This window comes from Amphiura filiformis, chromosome 2 (assembly GCF_039555335.1).
Source record: "Amphiura filiformis chromosome 2, Afil_fr2py, whole genome shotgun sequence".
Taxonomy (NCBI): Eukaryota; Metazoa; Echinodermata; class Ophiuroidea; order Amphilepidida; family Amphiuridae; genus Amphiura; species Amphiura filiformis.
This window is the reverse complement of record NC_092629.1, coordinates 84,832,085-84,859,334: the sequence shown is the minus strand read 5'-3', so window position 1 is coordinate 84,859,334 and position 27,250 is coordinate 84,832,085. Positions and strand designations below refer to the sequence as shown.

The 27,250-nt window shown below is 35.4% G+C and overlaps 1 protein-coding gene across 1 annotated transcript in view; it reads right to left on the bottom strand.

Annotated features, from left to right (window-relative positions):
- Positions 1-5,362, bottom strand: part of LOC140144203 (hydrocephalus-inducing protein homolog) — a 189,746-nt gene extending 184,384 nt beyond the window's left edge. Inside the window, 1 exon segment of the mRNA XM_072166023.1 lies at positions 5,260-5,362. The gene's annotated coding sequence lies outside the window, so the exon portion shown is untranslated.
- Positions 5,363-27,250: the final 21,888 nt, after the last annotated feature.

Sequence of the window (27,250 nt, the reverse complement as noted above, 5' to 3'; positions counted from 1 at the left end):
GTATGTTATACGGAAATTTATGATAAGAAAAGCGGTAATGCTAGAATGTACCTCATTTCTGAACATATATAATGAACCACTTGTCTTGAATCACTGAAATTTCAGTGTAGTAATTGGATTCCTTGCCCCTATAATATTACATATAACTTTTGTTACCTGTCGAGACCAGTGAGCATTGTGAGTGAGTTACTCAGAGTCAGACTCATGGACTGAGTGTGTGTGTGTAGTTATTATTTGAGAAAAATGCAAAGTTAGTAGGCCTATTATCGATACAGTTTTTTGAAGTTGATATATATCGGAAGCAATTATGCGACATATCGACACGTCACAGACACAGTATCGATAATATGACACATTTTCAAGATGCAATTTACACACAGTTACCAAGGCTCCCACTGGACGCGAATTCTTGCGTCCAGACGTATTTTTGTATTGCTGGACGCAATGTTTCACAAATTTCATCAACCCGTTGCGTCCAGTCGGACACAAGTTGATTCAGCCCAAAAATGAGTGATTATAAGCTTACCAAATTGGTGTTTGCAATGATCCTAAAAATCTCCATTGTGCATAAATTAATGTTTTTATATCATTATTGACCAATGGACCAATCAGCACACGAGTTATTGACATTTCAAATTTAACCACTCCCATTTTGCAACACTTCCGGGTCACCGGTCAACCAGTCAATGAATGAAAATTCTTACGGCAGCGAGACATGATAAGATTTTGCTTAAACACAAGAGCAAAAATACAACTTTCTAAACTATCGTACGTTGTCAGCAAGTTTGCATTCACGTAATTTGTTATTGACAATAATATTTACATAAATCTTTAAAATCTCATCAGGAAATAGTCAAATTTTGATTGAAATTCAGCGATTTCAATGTCTTTCGGGGGATCTTCTGGACGGGTTTGAGACAACATGATGGCTCAGCTTGGAAATGGGAGACGGTAATTTGGGATAATCTTAGTTCCAGTAACTGTAACTCGGTATCTTTATTTAACATTATGACATTATCGGATACCGAGTTACAGGTCGCCATATTAATGTCCGTTTCGTAAATACGCTAGCTTGAGCTTATACTGGCCATTTCCCGATTGCCAAAAACTTAAAATTCTTCATTCTCTAAAGCACATAAATAACTTACGCTAATGTAGTCCAATATGTGATCTGCAGAAACTCCGGCAAACTATCCGCATATGGATGTCTTGATATGATTGTTAAAAATGGTATATTTTTATGGTTTTTTCCACGTTTTTCGAATTTTAATACCTCTGTTTATGTGTTGTTTAACGTGCTGTTCACATTTTATAACGGTCGCTTCTTGTAACGTGACGTAACGTAACGTGACGTCAATCATAGACGAGAAAATAATACAAACCATTCACCAACTGGCAAAGTCCATCATCATCTGAAAGATGAAGCATGCGCGCGTACAAAAAATGGCACAATCACATGGGCACGAAGCGCAGGAACTTTGCCTCTTATTGAACGTTCTGTGCACTTCAGGGTTCGATTTAGAGGGGTTTTACATGCACAAATGCATGTAACTTTGGCGCTAGTGCATGTAGAATTTTGCCTGTGCATGCAAAATTTTGTGTTATTCAGCCCATTTTGTGGAAAAAATTAGAGTTGTGCATGTAAACTTTATTTTCTAAATCGACCCCTGGTGCACTTCCTGCGTCTGTGCTGGTTTGTAAACACGCCACCACATGGCCATTAATTTGACCGCCTACTTCCTCGCTACTTCGTCGATTGAGTCTCTACTTAGAAAATTTCGAACAGAAAGTGCTCGAAAGAATTGCTTTTACGAGAAAAGGAAGAATGAAGTGAAATTTCAACAACAGCTTATGGAAAGCTTGTGATTTAAAGGTACATATTATAGATGATGTAGGTATTGAGTTTATAAATAATTTTATGGGCCGATGAAGACGGCAAATTTATTTTGCGAAAAGGACCAAAATATACCGCAGCATGTCGAACGGGCCAAGTAAATGTCAGTATGTTGAAGTCTAGGACCGAAGACATGCAGGCAGGTCTAGGATAATCTAAGCATGTGTGCCATATTGTCGTGTATCGATACAACCATTGAGTGTACCAACATGTCGGAAGTCTATGAATTTTCCGACTATCGATATATCCGACAATCGATAACGGGCCTAAAAATTAGTCACAAAATATTTGTATTTTGGCGATCCTTACTTTTAGACGCGCTATAATAGTAATTATAGGGCTGAAATATTACTATTTCATCAAGGTTTAATGGGCTATTTCATTATAAATGACAACATTGAGTCCCAAAAGGGGTCAAAATTCAAACTCATTTATTTCATGCAAATTCATTATCATTTCAAAGTTCAGATGGTGTGTCAATAATTCTCAAAATATTAGAGCGTCAAACCCTCAGGAACCATTAAAAAATTAAATTGAATTTTTGCTGTGTAAAACATAGCTGCCGTCTGAGGGGACATTTTTTAAACAATTTAATACACAACTTTGAAAGAGTATATGTAACCAACATTGGGTTCATACTTATTCATATTTAGTCTGTAATAATTGTTGTATGTTCCTTTACACTTCAGTGTCTTAAATATGCCAGTTTCAATATAAAACAATTAGTAAATTGATACTAATCCAGATAAATGGCGCAAAATTACTACATATTTTTTAAGGATAAACTTTATCTTCACATGAAAAATTCATGAAATAGTCATTTTGTCCTGCCCAATAGCTACACTGATGCATAAGTGAGTATTCTGCGTCAATCTGTTGTACTAGTCATGGAAAACCTAAAATAAAAGACCCCTCCTGTGTCATTTGTTCTGGATAGGACACATTTTTTAACACATAATAAATAAAGCATACTTAAACTTTTATTATATTATAACTTTTCAATATTATTGCATAAAAGATCCCCAGCATTTAAAATCCACTACAAACAGGGTTAATATTCTGGTTAAATTAGGAATATTGCAATTTTTAGCTAACCGAAGTTCAATGCAGAATAATATCATATGTGTTCTCAACAACTGGACAATAATTTGAACACTAAAGTGGTTTGTAAGCATAATTTGCAATAAAATGCAAAAAATTTCTTGTAGGTTTGGCTCTTTGAAATTTTTCTTTTTTAGTTTGTTTAACGATTCGTGGAAATGACATAATTGTGCTGGAGAGGACATTTGTTAAATTGCAAACAGAATCGTGGATACAGGCTTGCACAAATGCAACAAATACCAAATCATGTGCCACCTTGGTAGAAGGAAGACCACTCTTCCTCTACAAATTTCACATTCTATGATATAACCCTTCTTATTTCAACAATTAGTAATTAACTTCAGTTCTGGAGAGGACAAATTTTTAACGCGGAACTGTGGTATCAAGAACAAGTGGTCTACTGTATGTAAAATAAATGAATTACTCAATCAGTGCCCTGTCCCATCAATTGGTAATATAACACAGATTATACAGGTAGGGTAAGGGTTTATATTTCCTCTTTAATGTTAACAAAAATGGAGGCATGAATTGGAGAGGACACTCATTTTTTTATTTAACGCATAAAATGCCAATTTTGCAAGAATCTACTGAATTTTAACATTTTGCACCAATTTTCACCATTCAACTTGCATGATGTTCCACACATATCATATTTTCATTGCAACAAGCACATTGCCATAGAATGTACCTAATTTTTCAAAGAATTAATTCAGAATACATGGGCAAAATGAAATGGGACTCCAAAATTGGGTTAAAATGTACCTTTTGGCAATTTTTTTATACAAAAATAGACAGAATTCTGTAAAAATGCTCATGTAGCTTGTAGTTTGTGGCATACTTAGAATTAAGTTAATAACACTGCATTATCACCCTAATTATATCAACCAGATATGATAAAAGCCATTTTTGTGAACGTGTCATTTATAATGAAATAGCCCTAATATTCTAACAAGCTTAAACTAAAAGTTTCATCTAAGCTAAGGAGTCAAGATTTAGATTATTTAAAAGTAAAAATATCCAACAAGCTTAAAACGATTTTTAACAAGTTAAGGGGGTACTACACCCATGTGGTAAATTTGTGACTATTTTTGCATTTTTCTAAAAAAATAATTACACACTGGTAGCAAAAGTTATGTATATTATTGGGGCAAGGAATCCAATTACTACACTGAAATTTCAGTGACTCAAGACAAGCGGTTCCGTATATATGATAGGAAACGAGGTACATCTTAGCGGTACCTTATTTCTGATCATAAATAACAAACCGCTTGTCTTGGGTCACTAAAATTCCAGTGTAGTAATTGGATTCCTTGCCCCTATAATATACATAACTCTTGTTACCACTGTGTTATTAGTTTTTGATAAAAATGCAAAAATAGACACAAATTTATCGAGGGGTGTAGTACCCCCTTAAAACCAATTTTTGAAAAGAAGCTTAAAATGTCAATTTTTTCATCGTAAAAATCATCTAAAAAATCTTTAAACATAGGCCTACAGTGACCTACCTAATATTCCGATGATATCCAAGTCAAGAAGCAAAAATATTGTGAAAGAGGGCAGGACTTTGTTGAGTAATTACTTTGAGGGAAATTACGGGGTAAAATACATCACGTTTTTCAAGAAATTTGCCATCTCATGATCTTGAATAAATGCAGTGCTCATAATTTGCGTCATGCAGAAAAACGATATTGTAAACACGCTTGAAAATGCATGATACGCTTACCGTCAAAACGAGCGCACATCAACTTCAAGCGCTCGTGCTACCTACGCGAAAACTTCTGAGCTGGCATCATCGCGGTTTTTGCTAGCAGCTCTTTTTCGTCAAATATGGCTATAAAAACATGAATTTTGGAACAAAATAAAGCATGTTCGATGGAATAAAACTAAAAGGTATGTTTGTTGTTTGTACAGTTGGTTGACGTTGAAAACATCACTGTTCAACTTCAAACTCAAGATTAATATGATAAGTTTGCAATTTTAACCTTATAAGTTATATAGCTCGGGTGGTCTAAAAGTCAGGATCGCCCAGCTTTATCTGAAGGGTAACCATATATAATTATTAAATTATTATTAAATAAAATAAAGGGATTTCCAGCGATTGCAGAATTCGGAACCTTTTTTTATTTTTATCACACGGTGACGGTCACCGGGCCGGTGAAACAGTCACAGAGTCAGTCAGAGACGCACAGTACCGAGGCTGAGATGTGCACTGTCAGTGCTTCAATTACGAACTTATATTCTTACAAATCCTTACTATCTCTTACCTTATTTACTTTTAAAAATGTGTATATTTACAAGTTACTTTGAAACGAACTTAGCAAGCAAAATAATAACAGTACTTCGCCATCTTGTTAAACGATCCAGGTTGTCATGGAAGTATTGCCGAAGCCTTGAAGCACAACGCACGCCCATTGGTCAAAATGACGCACCAGCTCAATCAGTCAATATGACCACCAATCACGACACGTTTAACATATCTCTTGGCACGGCAACAATCAATTGAATTAACAAGAAAAGTCCTTTAAAAAAGACAAGCTCCTAGTAGGAGGGTTCATACGTCGCGATAGCTCACATACTGCAGTTATATGGCAAGCCACATCATTCATAAATGCGAGTTTTGCCCGCTATACTGGTCGAAGAGCCCGCTATACTGGTCGAGGAGCCCGCTATACTGGTCGAGGAGCACGCTATACTGGTCGAGGAGCCACAAGGCGGTAGACGAAGCACATTCTCCCACTGTTCTCGCTGACTATAAAGAGGGATTATTATTATGACTCAATCACCCTATCGAATTGTAATACTACAGTGACACTGCCGTCCTGCTGCTGTTGCTTAAGCGTGTATTTATAATTATTTTATATTATTTTAACAATACTTTATTAAAACATTTTATCAAATTTGATTGAGTCTCAAGTTATTTTAATAAAAGTTATTAAAAGTCCGTTTGTTTATTTATTTATTTATTTATTTTTATTTGGTGTTTTTTCTTGGCTTTCGATCTTTCTTTCTTTCTTTTAATAAAAGTTATTAAAAGTCCGTCTGTTTGTTTATTTATTTATTTTTATTTGTTTGTTTTTTTCTTGGCTTTCTTTTTCTTTCTTTTAATAAAATTTATTAAAAATTTGTTTTTTTATTTATTTATTTTTATTTGGGTTTTTTTCTTGGCTTTCTTTCTTTCTTTCTTTCTTTCTTTTAATAAAATTTATTCATAGTCCGTTTGTTTTTTTTTTTTTTTTTTTTTTTTTTTTTTTTTTTGGCTTTCTTTTTTTTTTCTTTTAATAAAATTTATTAAAAGTCCGTTTGTTTATTTATTTATTTATTTTTATTTGGGTTTTTTTCTTGGCTTTCTTTCTTTACTCATGTGTGGACACACGCTTAGCACATGCTCCGTGAACTATTAATAGACACAAAGCACATGCTCCGTGCAGTGACACTACTACGATTATTGATCAACAACCACAGGATCGATTGGGAGAATATAATCCAACGAGAACAGTGGGAGAATGTGCTTCGTCTACCGCCTTGTGAGGAGCCCCAGGAGCACGCTATACTGGTCGAGCAGCACGCTATACTGGTCGAGCAGCACGCTATAGGCTACTGGTCGAGTTTCACCACGCCGAACGGCGAGTTTCACAACGCCGAACGGCGAGTTTTCACCACGCCGAATGGCGAGTTTCACAACGCCGAACGGCGAGTTTTTCTGACGTCGATCTAAAATACTTATAGTTCACGAAAAAATACTACATGTAGGATTATAATAATGTTTAAAAACAATTTTGGTAAACTTTTTTCGGGGGTGCCGTCTTTTATCTAGTTTTTTCGGTATATCTCTTATAAAACGAATCAATGTGCCCGGAAGTTTTAAAAGCGGGGTTCTTTTGCTCTCGTTTCTGATTGGACTTAAGCCGTTAAGCCTACACAGGGCATTTAAACAAGCTGCGTCACGCAGAATTTTAACCCAATTAACGCGATCGGACCTAGTGCTGTAATCGATTGTCGTAAGTATCGATAGTCGGAAAATACATAGACTTCCGACATGTCGAAACACTCAATGTCAGTATCGATACACAAACGACATGGCACACATGCTTAGATTATCTCAAATTGCGGATTTGCAATACCACTTTCGTTTGTTTGATGCATGATCCATGTAGTTTTAGCTGTTAGGCTTCAATACACTTGTTGTTAACTTGTTTCTGGAACTTACTGATAATAAAATTGGTAAACTCAAATCCATGTTTCAAACTGCGTGAGTATCGATAATAGTATCGACATGTCGGATGTTTGCCTCCCGACATATCGATACCCAGAAAGCTTATCGATTACTACGCGATACCACGATTTGCTAGTTTTGGGTAGGCCTACACGCGCATGTATTATTTGTATTGCTACTTGAACAATGTTCAGAATGTTGTATGAACGGGGTTCATTCATAGGATTTCGGGCATGATCGTTGATTTATACGAGTGTTTAAGCGATCATGCCCGAAATCCTATGAATGAACCCCTAATTCAATGTTAGTTGCAAATTCAACCAGTCAGGTTATTTATTAATGTTATTTATTGAAGATCGGGTTAAGTGTCAACCGGTATTCTCTGAAATTTGTTCATTTTTCGTGCGCACTATTTTGCCCTTTAAACACCCCCCGGGTACTCACATGTATACGGGGATGTGCCGCCCATGGTTTTAGTCTTTTCCCCGGATAGTACTGCAGCATTACAAGGAAAGCCGCATTCAAAGACCACAAAAAATGTTTGGTTGTAGGCTACTGTAGGGCCTATTTTTTTTTCATAGAGCGACCAATTTTCAGTAAGCTAGTGAGTCCAACTTTGGAGCCAAAAACAGTGGATTGTAAAACACGATATTGCCTTCATATTGAAAAATTGTTTTAAACATTATTATACTACGTGTAGGCCTATTATTATTATACTACGTGAATATTTTAGATTGACGTCAGAAAAACTCGCCGTTCGGCGTGGTGAAAACTCGCCGTTCGGCGTGGTGAAAACTCGCCGTTCGGCGTTGTGAAACTCGACGTTCGGCGTGGTGAAACTCGACCAGTATAGCGTGCTGCTCGACAAGTATAGCGTGTTGCTCGACCAGTATAGCGTGTTGCTCGACCAGTATAGCGTGCTCCTCGACCAGTATTCGCTACTTGCACGGTTCCGCCATTATGCACATATGTGCGGGGAGAGCCTCGAACTGGCAGCATACATGAAAGGAAGAATTATGTAACCTTACACAGAACGTTATGACTAGTTCAATTCCCATTCATGTATGCTGCCAGTTCGAGGCTCTTCCCGCACATAGTGCATAATGGCGGAACCGTGCAAGTAGCGAATAGCGGGCTCCTCGACCAGTATAGGGGGCTCCTCGACCAGTATAGCGGGCAAAACTCGCATTTATGAATGATGTGGCTTGCCATACAGTTACTGTCCGTTTTCCTATACACAATACTCACCATTGACGCGCGACCTTTACAAATAGTGTATGAAGAAGTATATTGCATTTGCCTAGTTAACATCACTGTGTGAAAAATAACCGGCCAATATTTTAACTATTCTCCAAACTTCTAGCAAATATATTTCTCTAACATGACCTAAAATTACAGCTAGTGGTCGCCGGTCGCACTTTCGTAGAATATGAGTGAGGGCAAAGCATAGCTAGCTCATAGCTAGCCAACTCCCCGTGTTAATTGAATGGAGATTTGACCGAAAATATTGAGCTATATTGGTAACGGACCGCTCCGTTCTGAAGGATGCCACAAAAAAAAAAAACGGTACAAGCTACATTTAAACTATTCTATGAAATTCTGGAAAATATAGTTTTGTAACATGTCCTAAATGTTTAGCTAATTTAGGTGTTTGGAGAGGGTCGCACTTTTGTGTTTTAGGAAGGATATGTAAACGACAGATAACACCAAAAATATGAAGAAATTATTTCCAAACCGTGTTAAGTCAACAATCATTATGTTGCTCATTTTCAAGAATGCTGGTTAACAAAAAGCAGGGCATTGTCTCATTTCGTGAACAAAGGTGCACATAGGGCCTACCATTGTTTCCTTTCGTTTCCTTTATAATCGGTTACCCAATAGGCCTACCAGCTTTATTGCGATATCGCACATTGAAAACAGACACATGTGCACAACCAGAGAAGATCCGATTTAATCAGTTGAGCTGTTTCAATGAGTGTTATCTTGGTTTAATAGCTTTTAATGGGGTTTAAGTCCTGCAAAGGTCGAGATGAATTCTACTGTAGACATGACTGCATCATGACGATCTAATTACCCGGTCTAATTATGGACTGGTAGGCCTATGTGAATACTGTATATATGACACTGAAACAAACTTTGAAATAAAGCTTTTACATTTCTCTATCTGTTTTATGTCATTTTGGTGTTTGTCGGATAAGTGTGACTATTTTGCTATCTTCAGTACTAGGCCTATAGCGAAAAAATCCTAAAGCGCGCCGGTTAGGCCTACACTGCCCGAATTTTAAAAAAAAATCGGCATTCGGCCTAGGCCTATATGCCGCGCTATTAAAAAAGGGAGAAAAATAAATAAAAGCATGTTATTAATGTTAATCATGATGAAAGCATTCAGTTGAACTTGACTTGAAATTATACTGATATTTATTACATCAAAATACTAGTATAAAATTGTTATGAAAAAGTTTAAATAGGCCTAAGTATATTAGTGACAGAAAAAGTAAAGTGTACGTAGGCTTATAGGCCCTATTATTGAATGCAACATATCATAATGTCATAATTGTATTGGAACTTCAATACTGAACAATTCTGATTTTAGAATGTGCCAGTTTATTAATCGCGAAATTCCAAGTTAAAAATCGACTATGGACTTTCAATTTTAAACGGGATTTTGAACGGGCAAAGTCCCTAACACTCACACTGTCAATCATACTTGTTTATCAATCAAATTTAACCGCAAGCAAATACAAGACGCGCTCATGCACTCACTGACGCGTTCATGCAATTAGGCCTACACAACACAAAGGCCGCATTATGTGTAGGCCCAGCCCTCCTACCATGTATATAGGCCCTAGTTATTAATGGTAATGACAGATATACCCGGAGGATTTAAACCATAACGAGATCTGGGCGACTAATCACAAGCCAGATCCATTTAAAGATGCATTACATCATGGCCAATTTTAGTAGGCCAGATTTCCGACAAACTCATCCATAGAAGCTCATAGACAGCCTGTCAGTACAGATACCAAAATTAAACTTTCATTTTTTTTGTGATTTTGGAAAACTTTAGCTTAGTGCATGATTTGGTCAACCAGCTGAGAGTTGCCAGTTGATAGGCCTGTGATTTAGGCCTACCTGTTTATTAAAATGGATCAGTCTTATTCTGTTCATCTATTGTTATTTTATGTCAAGTGTAATAATACAATAGAACACTATCAAATATGCATAAGGTTAAACTAATTGTAGGCAAGCATACATTGTGAAGAGGGAGTCCTCACTTCCAGACAAGACTTGGTCAAATGAACACACAAAATATTTTGTGTGTGTGTGTTGCAAAATTGATCGCATCATCAGTATATTTTGTGAGAACAAAATTGATTGTTCTTGTTTTATACCAGTATAAGACCTATCCAAGCCAAAGATAGGCTTTGCAATTGTTTTATTGTACCCAGGCAGAGGGTGGTATAAGTTGGCATAATTATTATCATCACCAGTGGCGTAACCAGTGGGGTGGCCGGGGAGGCAAGCTGCCCCCCCCCCCAGAAACAAAAAAACTGGGAAGAAGAGCAAAAAATTGGGAAGGGAAAAGGGAGAAGGAGAGAAAAGAGGGAAGAGAAAGGGAAAGAAGAGAAAAAGAGGGAAGAAAAAGGGAAAAGAAGAAAAGAAAAAGAGGGAAGAAAAAAAGGAAGGGAGAAGAGAAAAGGGGAAGGGGAAGAGAAAAGAGAAAGAAAGATCTATAGGGTCCTACTACTTTCATTGTGAAATTTGTTCTCTGAAACACTGATTTTTTAGCTTCTAATATGCCAAAACCAGGAGCTTCAGGGGGCTCCGCCCCCTTGACCCCCGCCGGGGCTTTGCCCCGGGCCCCTGGACCCCACCAGTTTAATGCTTCGCGGCAAGCCGCTCGCACATAAACACTACGATTTTTTTTCAGAAATTGGGAAATTTTACAATCTTGCCCCCCTGGAAGGTCAGGTCTGGTTACGCACCTGATCATCACACTATGGAGTTGTGAAGATAGAGCTGTTGGAGTCACACAGGTGTGTGAGTTTGAAATGCGATCTGCAACTGAATTGGAAGTCACCAAAACTGACGGATGAAGTAAGATTATAAAACTCTTAATTGTTATTGCTATTGTGTTAAATTATATGCATGCTTGATACTGTATGTTGTTATTCTTAATGTATTATTTTAAAGTTTAAAAACAAACTGGTGGAAATTGATTGTATTTGAAGAACAAAGAAGTTTAAGATTTCCCACCAAAATTGGAGAACAAAGAACTTGCATGTTTACCTGATTGTTAATTGGAGATATACTCATGCACTTATACATGTAATATGAATAGAATGGAATGAGTATCATGTGTTATTATGTATTATTTTAATGTCATTAAAAAATGAGTCTGATAAAATTATCCCAAGATTTGCTTTGGTATTTGTATTATCACCACTTGGGTAATTATATTAAATGTTTCAGTTCTCGACCGATTCATCCCATCATGAACCAGACAATGTTTACCGTTACCAACCAAATCCCTGTGAATTAATCAGCTGTAATCAGTGACGGGTTTGGCCACCCTTAAACTAAGACAAACCAATCTGTAGAGATTTGGGGGTCAGCACACCATCAACCAATTCCAGGACGGCTGTGTACGAGCATGTTGTAACATCAATGGTTCCAACTAAATATGACGTATAAAAATGTCGGTATTAAATTTTATTACTAAATAATGGACTTGAACTGAAATAAAATGAATTGAGAACTCCAATATTCAACTTAAATCAGGGACTCATCGAACGAAGCAGTTGAATTTTGTACATCATTGTCAAAGATATTTAATATTTTTTTATGTGAATAATTGTTATTCGTGTATGTTATAATATGTAAGATTGAAATGCACGAAAAAGTTACTCATCAAAAACGAAACATTTGTATTTGGTTAATCATTGTCAAATACCTTTAATTTATTTTAAATTGTTATATGTGTGGATATTAAATATTTGATTTTGAATTACACAACATTGATTGAAGATTTGATGTATTGATCACAATACTTCGACTAAATTTTAATTTTGAGTGAATTACTTCAAAAATATGTCATTGTATTATTTGATATTTTCGGCTATCATTTTTTTTTTTTTGAAATAAATTGCTTTGTGAATCAGTCAATGTTACCCATTCAGATAAGTTGCAATTATTGAATTATCTGAAGAAAATCAATTTGTTTTCAGTTAAGCATTTATCAGTTGTTGTAAAATACAATTAGGGTAAAAAGCGCTGATTGATTCCTTACACCTTACCTATTATATATATATACACTTCTAGTGCCCGTTTCTATTCATCGTTATGTATTCTTCTCCCGTGCATTATTTTCGCGAACTACCCTTAACAGCCCAAATTATATAAACCAGGGCTGATATTCATAAAACCACGCTAGGCCTAGTTGACAGCTAAAATTGACTTTAGCAAGCTGCTAAGCCTAGCTGATTGCTAATAATTATTCTTATTCATAAAACCCAGTTAGAGTTAGCAACATTCTAAAATTTTGCCAAAACTTAGAGTTGATCTGGGGCAGCGCTAACTCACTAGTTGACAACTAGTCTTAATGATTTTGAACTAAGTTTGACATGATTTATTGTTTTAATTTCATATTAACTGTTGTCAATTATGAAAAATAATGTTCTCAGAATATTCTGTTTCTGAGGTCTTCAGTGTGTTTTACACATAAGAAACTGTCTTAAAAACACACAACAAATTTAGGGTGAATGAATAAACATTGAACTAAGCCAGTATTGTTTAACCAAATTTGCACAAGAAAATGATTATGATATAGCAAGTAATCTTTAGTTAAGCAGATATGTTCAATCGAAGCAATTCTGTTCAATTGTTTGATACGTAAAATATATATTTTGGAGACATGTTACCAATGTTCTCTTTGGTAAAGATGCATGACTTATTTTCAATAACAAATTATATGTCAATTTGATAAAGATAAATCATGCTTGGCTTTTGTCAGGACAACAAGCAAGATATATCATATGCTATTAAATTAATCTAATATTATTTACACAGTGTTGCTCATGAAGCTAAATGAGCATCTATTTGATGAAGCAATATAGTATGTATAGTATGTTTTTACAACAAACCAAGGACTTAACATGTATATGAACTTTACTTGTTCAGAGTATCTTTTTTAATTTAATTTGCCGTAACAACCTTGTAGGCCTATATAGCTTACAAAATACACATGTAATTTTATTAACGAAATCTCAATGAAGACCATCAGCAATGAGTCATTACATTTTGATCATTTTGACTGTGGTTCAGAGCTCAAGTATAATAGACATGTATTATATAAGCCTATTGTATTAGATGTTACACAACTGTTGAAGGCCATATCACCCAAAACACCCAAATAAGTTATCAGCTAAATATTTCTAGTTGATAGCTAGTTAGCAAAGTGTTTAGCAAGGTTTTATGAATAAGAAATTAGTTGATTGCTACGTAGCTATCAACTAGTGGATTTAGCATCTTGCTAAGCACCAGTTGGTTGCTAATTTAGCAAGGCTTTATGAATATCGGCCCTGCACGCTAAACAATGCATTATCTAAAACCTGCACGCTAAACAATAGATTCTAGATAATACGTGCACGCTCAAATACTAGAAATACTACTTTCACATAACCATATAGTAGAGTTAGGTGACGCTTTCGACACAGAGGTCACATAACTATATAATTGTCTGTTCGATATATATAAAAACAAAAAAGTACGAATATACATTCTGTGGTGTTAAAATGGTATAGTTACAAACGGTGTTCTATTACCGAATAGGGTGCAACTCGCTAGACTTGAGTCCAGTCCTCGTTTACGGAGTTTAGGGTTAGGGTTTAGGGTTGGGGTAGGGCAGTCTTGTAATAAGACTAGTAAAGTTGCACCCTATTCGGCAATCGCTCGTGCAAATATCATTGTCATAAATTATGATTAATGACCTCAAATAAATCAAACATCAAATGAGAATAATCGAGCTTCTATTAATTAAAAAGGGCCAAAAACAGGTAGATCATAATTATACAAGATGACACCAGTGCAAAATATTCAGCATTTTACAAATGAAATACACGTAGGCCTATATCTAAAATAACATAGCCGGGCCCGGGAAACACACACTAGCGCATAATATCATGATCATGTTTTATAATACCATAGGCCTTCAAACACATGTGTTTGAAGGCCTATGATAATACTGAACAAATTGTTAAATCCCAATGTCGTGTGTTTTAATATAAGTAGATTTTAAAGTTCAAATTATAGAGCTATAAAGTCCAGTTAATATTGATATGTTTTTCCTCTCATCTCAATTCACCGTAGTACTAGTCGGACATCTAAATCGATCGTTTCCAGTTGAACTGGTTCAGTGCTCTCTCTATTCGAAACCACGATATTAAATGATCACAACATAAAGTCAATTGGTTACAAACCATGCGTGAATAAGTTACTAAAGTATGACGTATGGCGCAATCGATACCATTGATAGTTAACTTATACAGGGATTGATTTTCTTTACCGGTTAAATGCTACGTAGCTGGTCAATGTCCTGACGGTGTTTTTAAAATGTAAGATATTTTCCTAATATTAAAACTAATATAATGAATGCAGCAATTAATATTGCCTATTGTTTTAATAGGCCTACACTCAAAGTGTATGACGGATATGTATCGTGCAAATGCATTCGTCAAGATAATTGCACTTGCCATGGAGTTATTGCATTTAGCTCTTGAGCCTATCGGCTCTCGAGCTAAATGCAATAACTCCACGGCGCGTGCGATTATCTTGACGAATGCATTGCACTCAGTTCATTATCCTTATCATACTTTGTTTAAATTGTTTGATTTTATGATTGGATCTAATCAATTAAGTCAGATTATTGAAAGAAGTTGTATGTATGTAGTTTAAAATGTTATAATGTAAATGCAATTGTGTTAATATAAAAGAACAACAGAAGATATAGGCCCTACTAATCTAAGAACATATTAAATGAAATAATCATTTAAAGATTTAAATTACTGTTGTCTTGTGTTCATAATTCTTATTTGTGTGAACAGTGCCGCTGTTTTTAATTATAATCCAACATGTTCATCCTTCGGGTGTGACACAGCCGTGTTAAGCATGTAAACCGCAATCCAATGTCAGTAGTCCAGTTGGGAAGCTATACAAACAGAGGGAGTAGGGTGACTGAAAAGATCAGATGTGAAAATCTATCAATTGTGCACACCATGAATTAAATCAGAGTTTTAAGCTTAAATACAATATCCAGAGTATGCACAATGGGCAAGTGGACTACGGGGTAGTCTAATACATTAGTTCCAATCTGAAAGTTTAAAGCGATATTAGGCCTACAGACTCATCACTTTCCGCATCTGACTGTTTCTCTATTTTTACCTCTTTTTTGCCCCCTTTTTTTTTTTTTCTTGGCATATAGGCCGAATGCCGAGAAAGATCATTTGGTATATTTTATTTATATTTCATGTTTGTTTGTCTGTCTGTTTGTTTGTTTGTTTATTTGTTTTTTATCTACCCAAGATACCATTTACGATGCGATTCGCAAATCGGCACCCGTTGCGACATGCATGCATCATCCTCTGTGAACACGCGCGAGCCCACTTCCGGCATGCATCATTTACGATCTGCATCATTTTCTCGGAACGCGCCCGTAAAAGGCTATCTTCTGAAGATAGCATTGCAGGCCTAATAAATAAATAGCATTTAGAATCTCATCCCGATTCATTGCATCTTTCTACTCTAGAAGCAATGTTTTACATTAATTTCTCTAAATTTTTACTTCATTATGTAGCGGCGAATTTTTACCTCTTTTTTTGCCCCCTTTTTCTTATAGCTTGGCATATAGGCCGAATGCCGAAAAAGATCATTTGGTATATTTTTTTTATATTTCATGTTTGTTTGTCTGTCTGTTTGTTTGTTTGTTTGTTTGTTTTTTATCTACCCAAGATACCATTTACGGTGCGATTTGCAAATCACCCGTTGCGACATGCATCATCTTCTGTGAACACGCGCGAGCCTGTGCTTACGGCATGCATCATTTACGATCTGCATCATTTTCTCGGAACGCGCCCGCAAACGGCTATCTTCTGAAGATAGCATTGCAGGCCTAATAAATAAATAAATAGCATTTGAGAATCTCATCCCGATTCATTGCATCTTTCTACTCTAGAAGTAATGTTTTACATTATTTTCTCTAAATTTTTACTTCATCATGTAGCGGCGAGTTTTTTCTTTCTAATACATCAGTCCCGATCAGAAAGTTTAAAGCGATATTACAAACTCATCACTTTCCGCATCTGCCTGTTTCTCTATTTTTACCCCCCCCCCTTTTTTTTAAATTTTAATAGCGCGGCATATAGGCCGAATGCCGATTTTTGTTATTCGCGCAGAGTAACCGTGCGCGTTTTAGGATTTTTTTCGCTATATCTACTGAAGACAAGCCTAGCATTTAGAATCTCATATAGTCCCAAATCAGAGGATGATTTAAGGAAGCCCCATCATGCACTATAAAAGTGTTATCACTAGAGTTACAACTGCCACTTTACTTTTCAAATCCCATTGAACTCTGTGCAAAAGATGTTGTTTTAGAATTGCCCGTGTGTCATTATTACTTGGTCGATTTCAGATCTAAAGTGATGTATGCATGAAGGATAATTCACACCTTCTGTAGATAACATAAAATGTGAAATCGACCAACTTTTGAAGGTGTTTTTATTGTAAATATATCTGTCCAAATTCAAATTTAACCATGCACGTATGTATGCAGTGGGCGGTCAGTGGTGTCATGTTCACTCACACAGCTGTGCTAACCGCAAGACTTGCTGGGAAGTGCTTAAATCATCCTCTGGTCCCAAATTAACGCATATAGTCCCAAATTCGGGCAGAGTAACCGTGCGAGTTTTAGGATTTTTTCGCTATATCTACTGAAGATAGCATTTAGAATCTCATCCCGATTCATTGCATCTTTCTACTCTAGAAGTAATGTTTTACATTATTTTTTTTACAAACTGGTGGAAATTGATTGTATTTGAAGAACAAAGAAGTTTAAGATTTCCCACCAAAATTGGAGAACAAAGAACTTGCATGTTTACCTGATTGTTAATTGGAGATATACTCATGCACTTATACATGTAATATGAATAGAATGGAATGAGTATCATGTGTTATTATGTATTATTTTAATGTCATTAAAAAAATGAGTCTGATAAAAATTATCCCAAGATTTGCTTTGGTATTTGTATTATCACCACTTGGGTAATTATATTAAATGTTTCAGTTCTCGACCGATTCATCCCATCATGAACCAGACAATGTTTACCGTTACCAACCAAATCCCTGTGAATTAATCAGCTGTAATCAGTGACGGGTTTGGCCACCCTTAAACTAAGACAAACCAATCTGTAGAGATTTGGGGGTCAGCACACCATCAACCAATTCCAGGACGGCTGTGTACGAGCATGTTGTAACATCAATGGTTCCAACTAAATATGACGTATAAAAATGTCGGTATTAAATTTTATTACTAAATAATGGACTTGAACTGAAATAAAATGAATTGAGAACTCCAATATTCAACTTAAATCAGGGACTCATCGAACGAAGCAGTTGAATTTTGTACATCATTGTCAAAGATATTTAATATTTTTTTATGTGAATAATTGTTATTCGTGTATGTTATAATATGTAAGATTGAAATGCACGAAAAAGTTACTCATCAAAACGAAACATTTGTATTTGGTTAATCATTGTCAAATACCTTTAATTTATTTTAAATTGTTATATGTGTGGATATTAAATATTTGATTTTGAATTACACAACATTGATTGAAGATTTGATGTATTGATCACAATACTTCGACTAAATTTTAATTTTGAGTGAATTACTTCAAAAATATGTCATTGTATTATTTGATATTTTCGGCTATCATTTTTTTTTTTTTTTTTTTGAAATAAATTGCTTTGTGAATCAGTCAATGTTACCCATTCAGATAAGTTGCAATTATTGAATTATCTGAAGAAAATCAATTTGTTTTCAGTTAAGCATTTATCAGTTGTTGTAAAATACAATTAGGGTAAAAAGCGCTGATTGATTCCTTAAACCTTACCTATTATATATATATACTTTGTTTAAATTGTTTGATTTTATGATTGGATCTAATCAATTAAGTCAGATTATTGAAAGAAGTTGTATGTATGTAGTTTAAAATGTTATAATGTAAATGCAATTGTGTTAATATAAAAGAACAACAGAAGATATACTAATCTAAGAACATATTAAATGAAATAATCATTTAAAGATTTAAATTACTGTTGTCTTGTGTTCATAATTCTTATTTGTGTGAACAGTGCCGCTGTTTTTAATTATAATCCAACATGTTCATTCTTCGGGTGTGACACAGCCGTGTTAAGCATGTAAACCGCAATCCAATGTCAGTAGTCCAGTTGGGAAGCTATACAAACAGAGGGAGTAGGGTGACTGAAAAGATCAGATGTGAAAATCTATCAATTGTGCACACCATGAATTAAATCAGAGTTTTAAGCTTAAATACAATATCCAGAGTATGCACAATGGGCAAGTGGACTACGGGGTAGTCTAATACATTAGTTCCAATCTGAAAGTTTAAAGCGATATTAGGCCTACAGACTCATCACTTTCCGCATCTGACTGTTTCTCTATTTTTACCTCTTTTTTGCCCCCTTTTTGCTTATAGCTTGGCATATAGGCCGAATGCCGAGAAAGATCATTTGGTATATTTTATTTATATTTCATGTTTGTTTGTCTGTCTGTTTGTTTGTTTGTTTATTTGTTTTTTATCTACCCAAGATACCATTTACGATGCGATTCGCAAATCGGCACCCGTTGCGACATGCATGCATCATCCTCTGTGAACACGCGCGAGCCCACTTCCGGCATGCATCATTTACGATCTGCATCATTTTCTCGGAACGCGCCCGTAAAAGGCTATCTTCTGAAGATAGCATTGCAGGCCTAATAAATAAATAGCATTTAGAATCTCATCCCGATTCATTGCATCTTTCTACTCTAGAAGCAATGTTTTACATTAATTTCTCTAAATTTTTACTTCATTATGTAGCGGCGAATTTTTACCTCTTTTTTTTGCCCCCTTTTTTCTTATAGCTTGGCATATAGGCCGAATGCCGAGAAAGATCATTTGGTATATTTTTTTTATATTTCATGTTTGTTTGTCTGTCTGTTTGTTTGTTTGTTTGTTTGTTTTTTATCTACCCAAGATACCATTTACGGTGCGATTTGCAAATCACCGTGCGTTGCGACATGCATCATCTTCTGTGAACACGCGCGAGCCTGTGCTTACGGCATGCATCATTTACGATCTGCATCATTTTCTCGGAACGCGCCCGCAAACGGCTATCTTCTGAAGATAGCATTGCAGGCCTAATAAATAAATAGCATTTAGAATCTCATCCCGATTCATTGCATCTTTCTACTCTAGAAGTAATGTTTTACATTATTTTCTCTAAATTTTACTTCATCATGTAGCGGCGAGTTTTTTCTTTCTAATACATCAGTCCCGATCAGAAAGTTTAAAGCGATATTACAGACTCATCACTTTCCGCATCTGCCTGTTTCTCTATTTTACCTCCCTCCTTTTTTTTTTTAATAGCACGGCATATAATGCCGATTTTTGTTATTCGCGCAGAGTCACCGTGCGCGTTTTAGGATTTTTTTCGCTATATCTACTGAAGATAGGCGTAGCATTTAGAATCTCATATAGTCCCAAATTAACGCATATAGTCCCAAATTAAACCAAAACAAAATGTCGCAACATTTGCAATTTTAATTTGATTCTCAGTAGATTATCACCAGTAGGCCTAATTCGATTCGAAAATATATAGGCCTATCTCGCGCAGGGGACAATGAAAACATAGGCCTGCATTTTATTTCAGCTATATAGCCTACTAGTATTCAGTAGGTAGAAGAAAAAAACCACATGCAATTAAAATTATAAAGGAAAACAAAATGTAGCAACATTTGACATTTTAATTTGATCTTCAGAAGATAGCAGTAACATGATTCTATAAAATATCGCTTTTGGGTTCATATAGCACTAAATCCGCCTGCGAAGCGGTTTCCGGTAAAAGTTTATCACGCCTATAGTCCCAAACTTTGCATAAAAATTCTAGAAAATCGGTACAATAGTAACAATTTTAGTGTTGAAAATCGTGTTTTACTAGAACTTGTGAATGTGATCTCTACAAATTTGTAAAGAAAATGCGAAAATTTGAGTGATATTTACGATTATATGCGCATGAACAAACGAGGTCAGAAAGCGGTTAGCAGTCGGATGTAAACACAGGAAAATGTGACCTTTTTATATAGCACTGCTAATTTTCTGAAAAATTAGTCGGACCTAAAATTTGTAGTCATTTTCAGAAATGTTATGCAGAATTTTGTTCTAGTTAAGATGATATCAAATATATATTTCAAAGTTGGACGTAACTCGTCTTATGGCCAAAACGCGTGACCCCTATTTAGCACGTAAAGTCTCTGGAAAGCTTTTCTGTGGTATGTACCCTTTATCTCGTTCAGCAGACAAAAACGACAACCAACGGGCATTTAAATTTGAGCTATCTGCAGTTGATAGCAAAATCACACTTATCCGACAAACACCAAAATGACATAAAACAGATAGAGCAATGTAAAAGCTTTATTTCAAAGTTTGTTTCAGTGTCATACAGTATTCGGTTCTTGAGATATTTCAATTTTAATATTACCCATGTAAATCAATGCAGGAGCTCTATAGACACCGGCACCAGAATCGAGCAAATTACGGCATGTCTCGCCACATTTTCTTTTAGTATAAAAATCGGCACTAGGCCGAATGCAAAGCTATAAAGAAATATTAAAATGACGAAGCTGACCAAAATTGCTATCTTCAGAAGAAAGCAAGCAAAAAAAAAAAATAATAATAATAATAATAATAATATTAAAAAAAACCAAAAAAAACATTGCCTAGCACGCGTTGTAGATGATGATTCAGTACGGCGCGAAACGGTAAAACTGCATTGAACGGGGTTACGCGCTCAGAGAAAAATCGGCATGCCGACTGCAGAGCTATAAAGAAATGTAAAAATAACGAAGCGAAGCTGACCAAAATTTCAAACGGCACGTATAAAGCAGAGATTATCATCTGCCTGTTTCTCATTTTTTTCCCACTTTTTTTTTTTTTTAAAAAGCGGCTTAGGGCCTATAGGCCGAATGCAGATTTTTTTAATTTGGGCAGAGTAACCGTGCGAGTTTTAGGATTTTTTCGCTATATCTACTGAAGATAGCATTTAGAATCTCATCCCGATTCATTGCATCTTTCTACTCTAGAAGTAATGTTTTACATTATTTTCTCTACATTTTTACTTCATCATGTAGCGGCGAATTTTTTCTTTCTAATACATTAGTTCCGATCTGAAAGTTTAAAGCGAAATTACAGACTCATTACTTTCCGTATCTGACTGTTTTCTATTTTTACCTCTTTTTTGCCCCCTTTTTTCTTATAGCTTGGCATATAGACCGAATGCCGAGAAAGATCATTTGGTAGATTTTTTATATTTCTTGTTTGTTTGTCTGTCTGTTCGTTTCTTTGTTTGTTTGTTTGTCTGTTTGTTTGCTTTTTATCCATTTAAGGTGCAATTTGCAAATCACCCGTTGCGACATCCATCATCTTCTGTGAACACGCGTACGCGTGAGCCTACTTACGATCTGCATCATTTACGAACTGCATCATTTACGATCTGCATCATTTACGATCTGCATCATTTTCTTGCATCGCGCTCGCAAACGGCTATCTTCTGAAGATAGCATTGCGGGCCTAATAAAACAACAGAAAATATTAAGAAAACGTCTGTTAGGAAAGTTTATTTTGATGTTATTTGTTTGCTTGTTAGTTTTCCGCTATCTACTCAAGATATAGTATTTATTTGTAAAATACAAAGAAATTGAGAAAGGTTGAATAATTATATTTTGTTAGGCCTATCTACTGATGATAGCATTTTCAAACCTAATGAAATAATACAAAAAAGAAGGAAATCATAAGACTTAGCATGAGACGAGTCAGAAAGATCATTTGGTATATTCTTTTATATTTCATGTTTGTTTGTCTGTCTGTTTGTTTGTTTTTTATCCATTTACGGTGCAATTTGCAATTCACCCGTTGCGACATCCATCATCTTCTGTGAACGCGCGTACGCGTGAGCCCACTTACGATCTGCATCATTTACGATCTGCATCATTTACGATCTGCATCATTTACGATCTGCATAATTTACGATCTGCATCATTTTCTCGCATCGCGCTCGCAAACGGCTATCTTCTGAAGATAGCATAATTTGAGGGCCTAATAATACAACAGAAAATATTAAGAAAACGTCTGTTAGGAAAGTTTGTTTTGATGTTATTTGTTTGCTTGTTAGTTTTCCGCTATCTACTCAAGATATAGTATTTATTTGTAAAATACAAAGAAATTGAGAAAGGTTGAATAATTATATTTTGTTAGGCCTATCTACTGATGATAGCATTTTCAAACCTAATGAAATAATACAAAAAGAAGGAAATCATAAGACTTAGCATGAGACGAGTCAGAAAGATCATTTGGTATATTCTTTTTATATTTCATGTTTGTTTGTCTGTCTGTTTGTTTGTTTTTTTATCCATTTACGGTGCAATTTGCAATTCACCCGTTGCGACATCCATCATCTTCTGTGAACGCGCGTACGCGTGAGCCCACTTACGATCTGCATCATTTACGATCTGCATCATTTACGATCTGCATCATTTACGATCTGCACCATTTACGATCTGCATCATTTTCTCGCATCGCCCTCGCAAAACGGCTATCTTCTGAAGATAGCATTGCGGGTCTAATAAAACAACAGAAAATATTAAGAAAACGTCTGTTAGGAAAGTTTGTTTTGATGTTATTTGTTTGCTTGTAGGTTTTCCGCTATCTACTCAAGATAGTATTTATTTGTAAAATACAAAGAAATTGAGAAAGGTTGAATAATTATATTTTGTTAGGCCTATCTACTGATGATAGCATTTTTAAACCTAATGAAATAATACAAAAAATGAAGGAAATCATAAGACTTAGCATGAGACGAGTCAGAAAGAACATTTGTATATTCTTTTATATTTCATGTTTGTTTGTCTGTCTGTTTGTTTGTTTTTTATCCATTTAAGGTGCAATTTGCAAATCACCCGTTGCGACATCCATCATCTTCTGTGAACACGCGTAGGCCTACGCGTGAGCCTACTTACGATCTGCATCATTTACGATCTGCATCATTTACGATCTGCATCATTTTCTTGCATCGCGCTCGCAAACGGCTATCTTCTGAAGATAGCATTGCGGGCCTAATAAAACAACAGAAAATATTAAGAAAACGTCTGTTAGAAAAGTTTATTTTGATGTTATTTGTTTGCTTGTTAGTTTTCCGCTATCTACTCAAGATAGTATTTATTTGTAAAATACAAAGAAATTGAGAAAGGTTGAATAATTATATTTTGTTAGGCCTATCTACTGATGATAGCATTTTCAAACCTAATGAAATAATACAAAAAAAGAAGGAAATCATAAGACTTAGCATGAGACGAGTCAGAAAGATCATTTGGTATATTCTTTTATATTTCATGTTTGTCTGTCTGTCTGTTTGTTTGTTTTTTATCCATTTACGTTGCAATTTGCAAATCACCCGTTGCGACATCCATCATCTTCTGTGAACGCGCGTACGCGTGAGCCCACTTACGATCTGCATCATTTACGATCTGCATCATTTACGATCTGCATCATTTACGATCTGCATCATTTACGATCTGCATCATTTTCTTGCATCGCGCTCGCAAACGGCTATCTTCTGAAGATAGCATTGCGGGCCTAATAAAACAACAGAAAATATTAAGAAAACGTCTCTTAGGAAAGTTTGTTTTGATGTTATTTGATTGCTTGTTAGTTTTCCGCTATCTACTCAAGATAGTATTTATTTGTAAAATACAAAGAAATTGAGAAAGGTTGAATAATTATATTTTGTTAGGCCTATCTACTGATGATAGCATTTTCAAACCTAATGAAATAATACAAAAAAGAAGGAAATCATAAGACTTAGCATGAGACGAGTCAGAAAGATCATTTGGTATATTCTTTTATATTTCATGTTTGTCTGTCTGTCTGTTTGTTTGTTTTTATCCATTTACGTTGCAATTTGCAAATCACCCGTTGCGACATCCATCATCTTCTGTGAACGCGCGTACGCGTGAGCCCACTTACGATCTGCATCATTTACGATCTGCATCATTTTACGATCTGCATCATTTACGATCTGCATCATTTACGATCTGCATCATTTTCTCGCATCGCGCTCGCAAAAGGCTATCTTCTGAAGATAGCATTGCGGGCCTAATAAAACAACAGAAAATATTAAGAAAACGTCTCTTAGGAAAGTTTGTTTTGATGTTATTTGATTGCTTGTAGGTTTTCCGCTATCTACTCAAGATAGCCTAGTATGTATTTGTAAAATACAAAGAAATTGAGAAAGGTTGAATAATTATATTTTGTTAGGCCTATCTACTGATGATGATAGCATTTTTAGACCTAATGAAATAATACAAAAATGAAGGAAATCATAAGACTTAGCATGAGACGAGTCACAAAGATCATTTGGTATATTCTTTTATATTTCATGTTTGTTTGTCTGTCTGTTTGTTTGTTTTTATCCATTTAAGGTGCAATTTGCAAATCACCCGTTGCGACATCCATCATCTTCTGTGAACGCGCGTACGCGTGAGCCCACTTACGATCTGCATCATTTACGATCTGCATCATTTTCTCGCATCGCCCTCGCAAACGGCTATCTTCTGAAGATAGCATTGTGGGCCTAATAAAACAACAGAAAATATTAAGAAAACGTCTGTTAGAAAAGTTTATTTTGATGTTATTTGTTTGCTTGTTAGTTTTCCGCTATCTACTCAAGATAGTATTTATTTGTAAAATACAAAGAAATTGAGAAAGGTTGAATAATTATATTTTGTTAGGCCTATCTACTGATGATAGCATTTTCAAAACCTAATGAAATAATACAAAAAAAGAAGGAAATCATAAGACTTAGCATGAGACGAGTCAGAAAGATCATTTGGTATATTCTTTTATATTTCATGTTTGTCTGTCTGTCTGTTTGTTTGTTTTTTGTATCCATTTACGTTGCAATTTGCAAATCACCCGTTGCGACATCCATCATCTTCTGTGAACGTGCGTACGCGTGAGCCCACTTACGATCTGCATCATTTACGATCTGCATCATTTTACGATCTGCATCATTTACGATCTGCATCATTTACGATCTGCATCATTTTCTCGCATCGCGCTCGCAAACGGCTATCTTCTGAAGATAGCATTGCGGGCCTAATAAAACAACAGAAAATATTAAGAAAACGTCTCTTAGGAAAGTTTGTTTTGATGTTATTTGATTGCTTGTAGGTTTTCCGCTATCTACTCAAGATAGCCTAGTATGTATTTGTAAAATACAAAGAAATTGAGAAAGGTTGAATAATTATATTTTGTTAGGCCTATCTACTGATGATGATAGCATTTTTAAACCTAATGAAATAATACAAAATGAAGGAAATCATAAGACTTAGCATGAGACGAGTCACAAAGATCATTTGGTATATTCTTTTATATTTCATGTTTGTTTGTCTGTCTGTTTGTTTGTTTTTATCCATTTAAGGTGCAATTTGCAAATCACCCGTTGCGACATCCATCATCTTCTGTGAACGCGCGTACGCGTGAGCCCACTTACGATCTGCATCATTTACGATCTGCATCATTTTCTCGCATCGCCCTCGCAAACGGCTATCTTCTGAAGATAGCATTGCGGGCCTAATAAAACAAAAAAGAAAGTATTAAGAAAACGTCTGTTAGGAAAGTTTGTTTTGATGTTATTTGTTTGCTTGTAGGTTTTCCGCTATCTACTCAAGATAGTATTTATTTGTAAAATACAAAGAAATTGGGAAAGGTTGAATAATTATATTTTGTTAGGCCTATCTACTGATGATAGCATTTTTAAACCTAATGAAATAATACAAAAATGAAGGAAATCATATAGACTTAGCATGAGACGAGTCAGAAAGATTATTTGGTATATTCTTTTATATTTCATGTTTGTTTGTCTGTCTGTCTGTTTGTTAGATTTTTATCCATTTAAGATGCAATTTGCAAATCACCCGTTGCGACATCCATCATCTTCTGTGAACACGCGTACGCGTGAGCCCACTTACGATCTGCAGTATTTACGATCTGCATCATTTACGATCTGCATCATTTACGATCTGCATCATTTTCTCGCATCGCGCTCGCAAACGGCTATCTTCTGAAGATAGCATTGCGGGCCTAATAAAACAACAGAAAATATTAAGAAAACGTCTCTTAGGAAAGTTTGTTTTGATGTTATTTGATTGCTTGTAGGTTTTCCGCTATCTACTCAAGATAGTATGTATTTGTAAAATACAAAGAAATTGAGAAAGGTTGAATAATTATATTTTGTTAGGCCTATCTACTGATGATAGCATTTTTAAACCTAATGAAATAATACAAAATGAAGGAAATCATAAGACTTACCATGAGACGAGTCACAAAGATCATTTGGTATATTCTTTTATATTTCATGTTTGTTTGTCTGTCTGTTTGTTTGTTTTTTATCCATTTAAGGTGCAATTTCCAAATCACCCGTTGCGACATCCATCATCTTCTGTGAACGCGCGTACGCGTGAGCCCACTTACGATCTGCATCATTTACGATCTGCATCATTTTTTCGCATCGCCCTCGCAAACGGCTATCTTCTGAAGATAGCATTGCGGGCCTAATAAAACAAAAGAAAGTATTAAGAAAACGTCTGTTAGGAAAGTTTGTTTTGATGTTATTTGTTTGCTTGTAGGTTTTCCGCTATCTACTCAAGATAG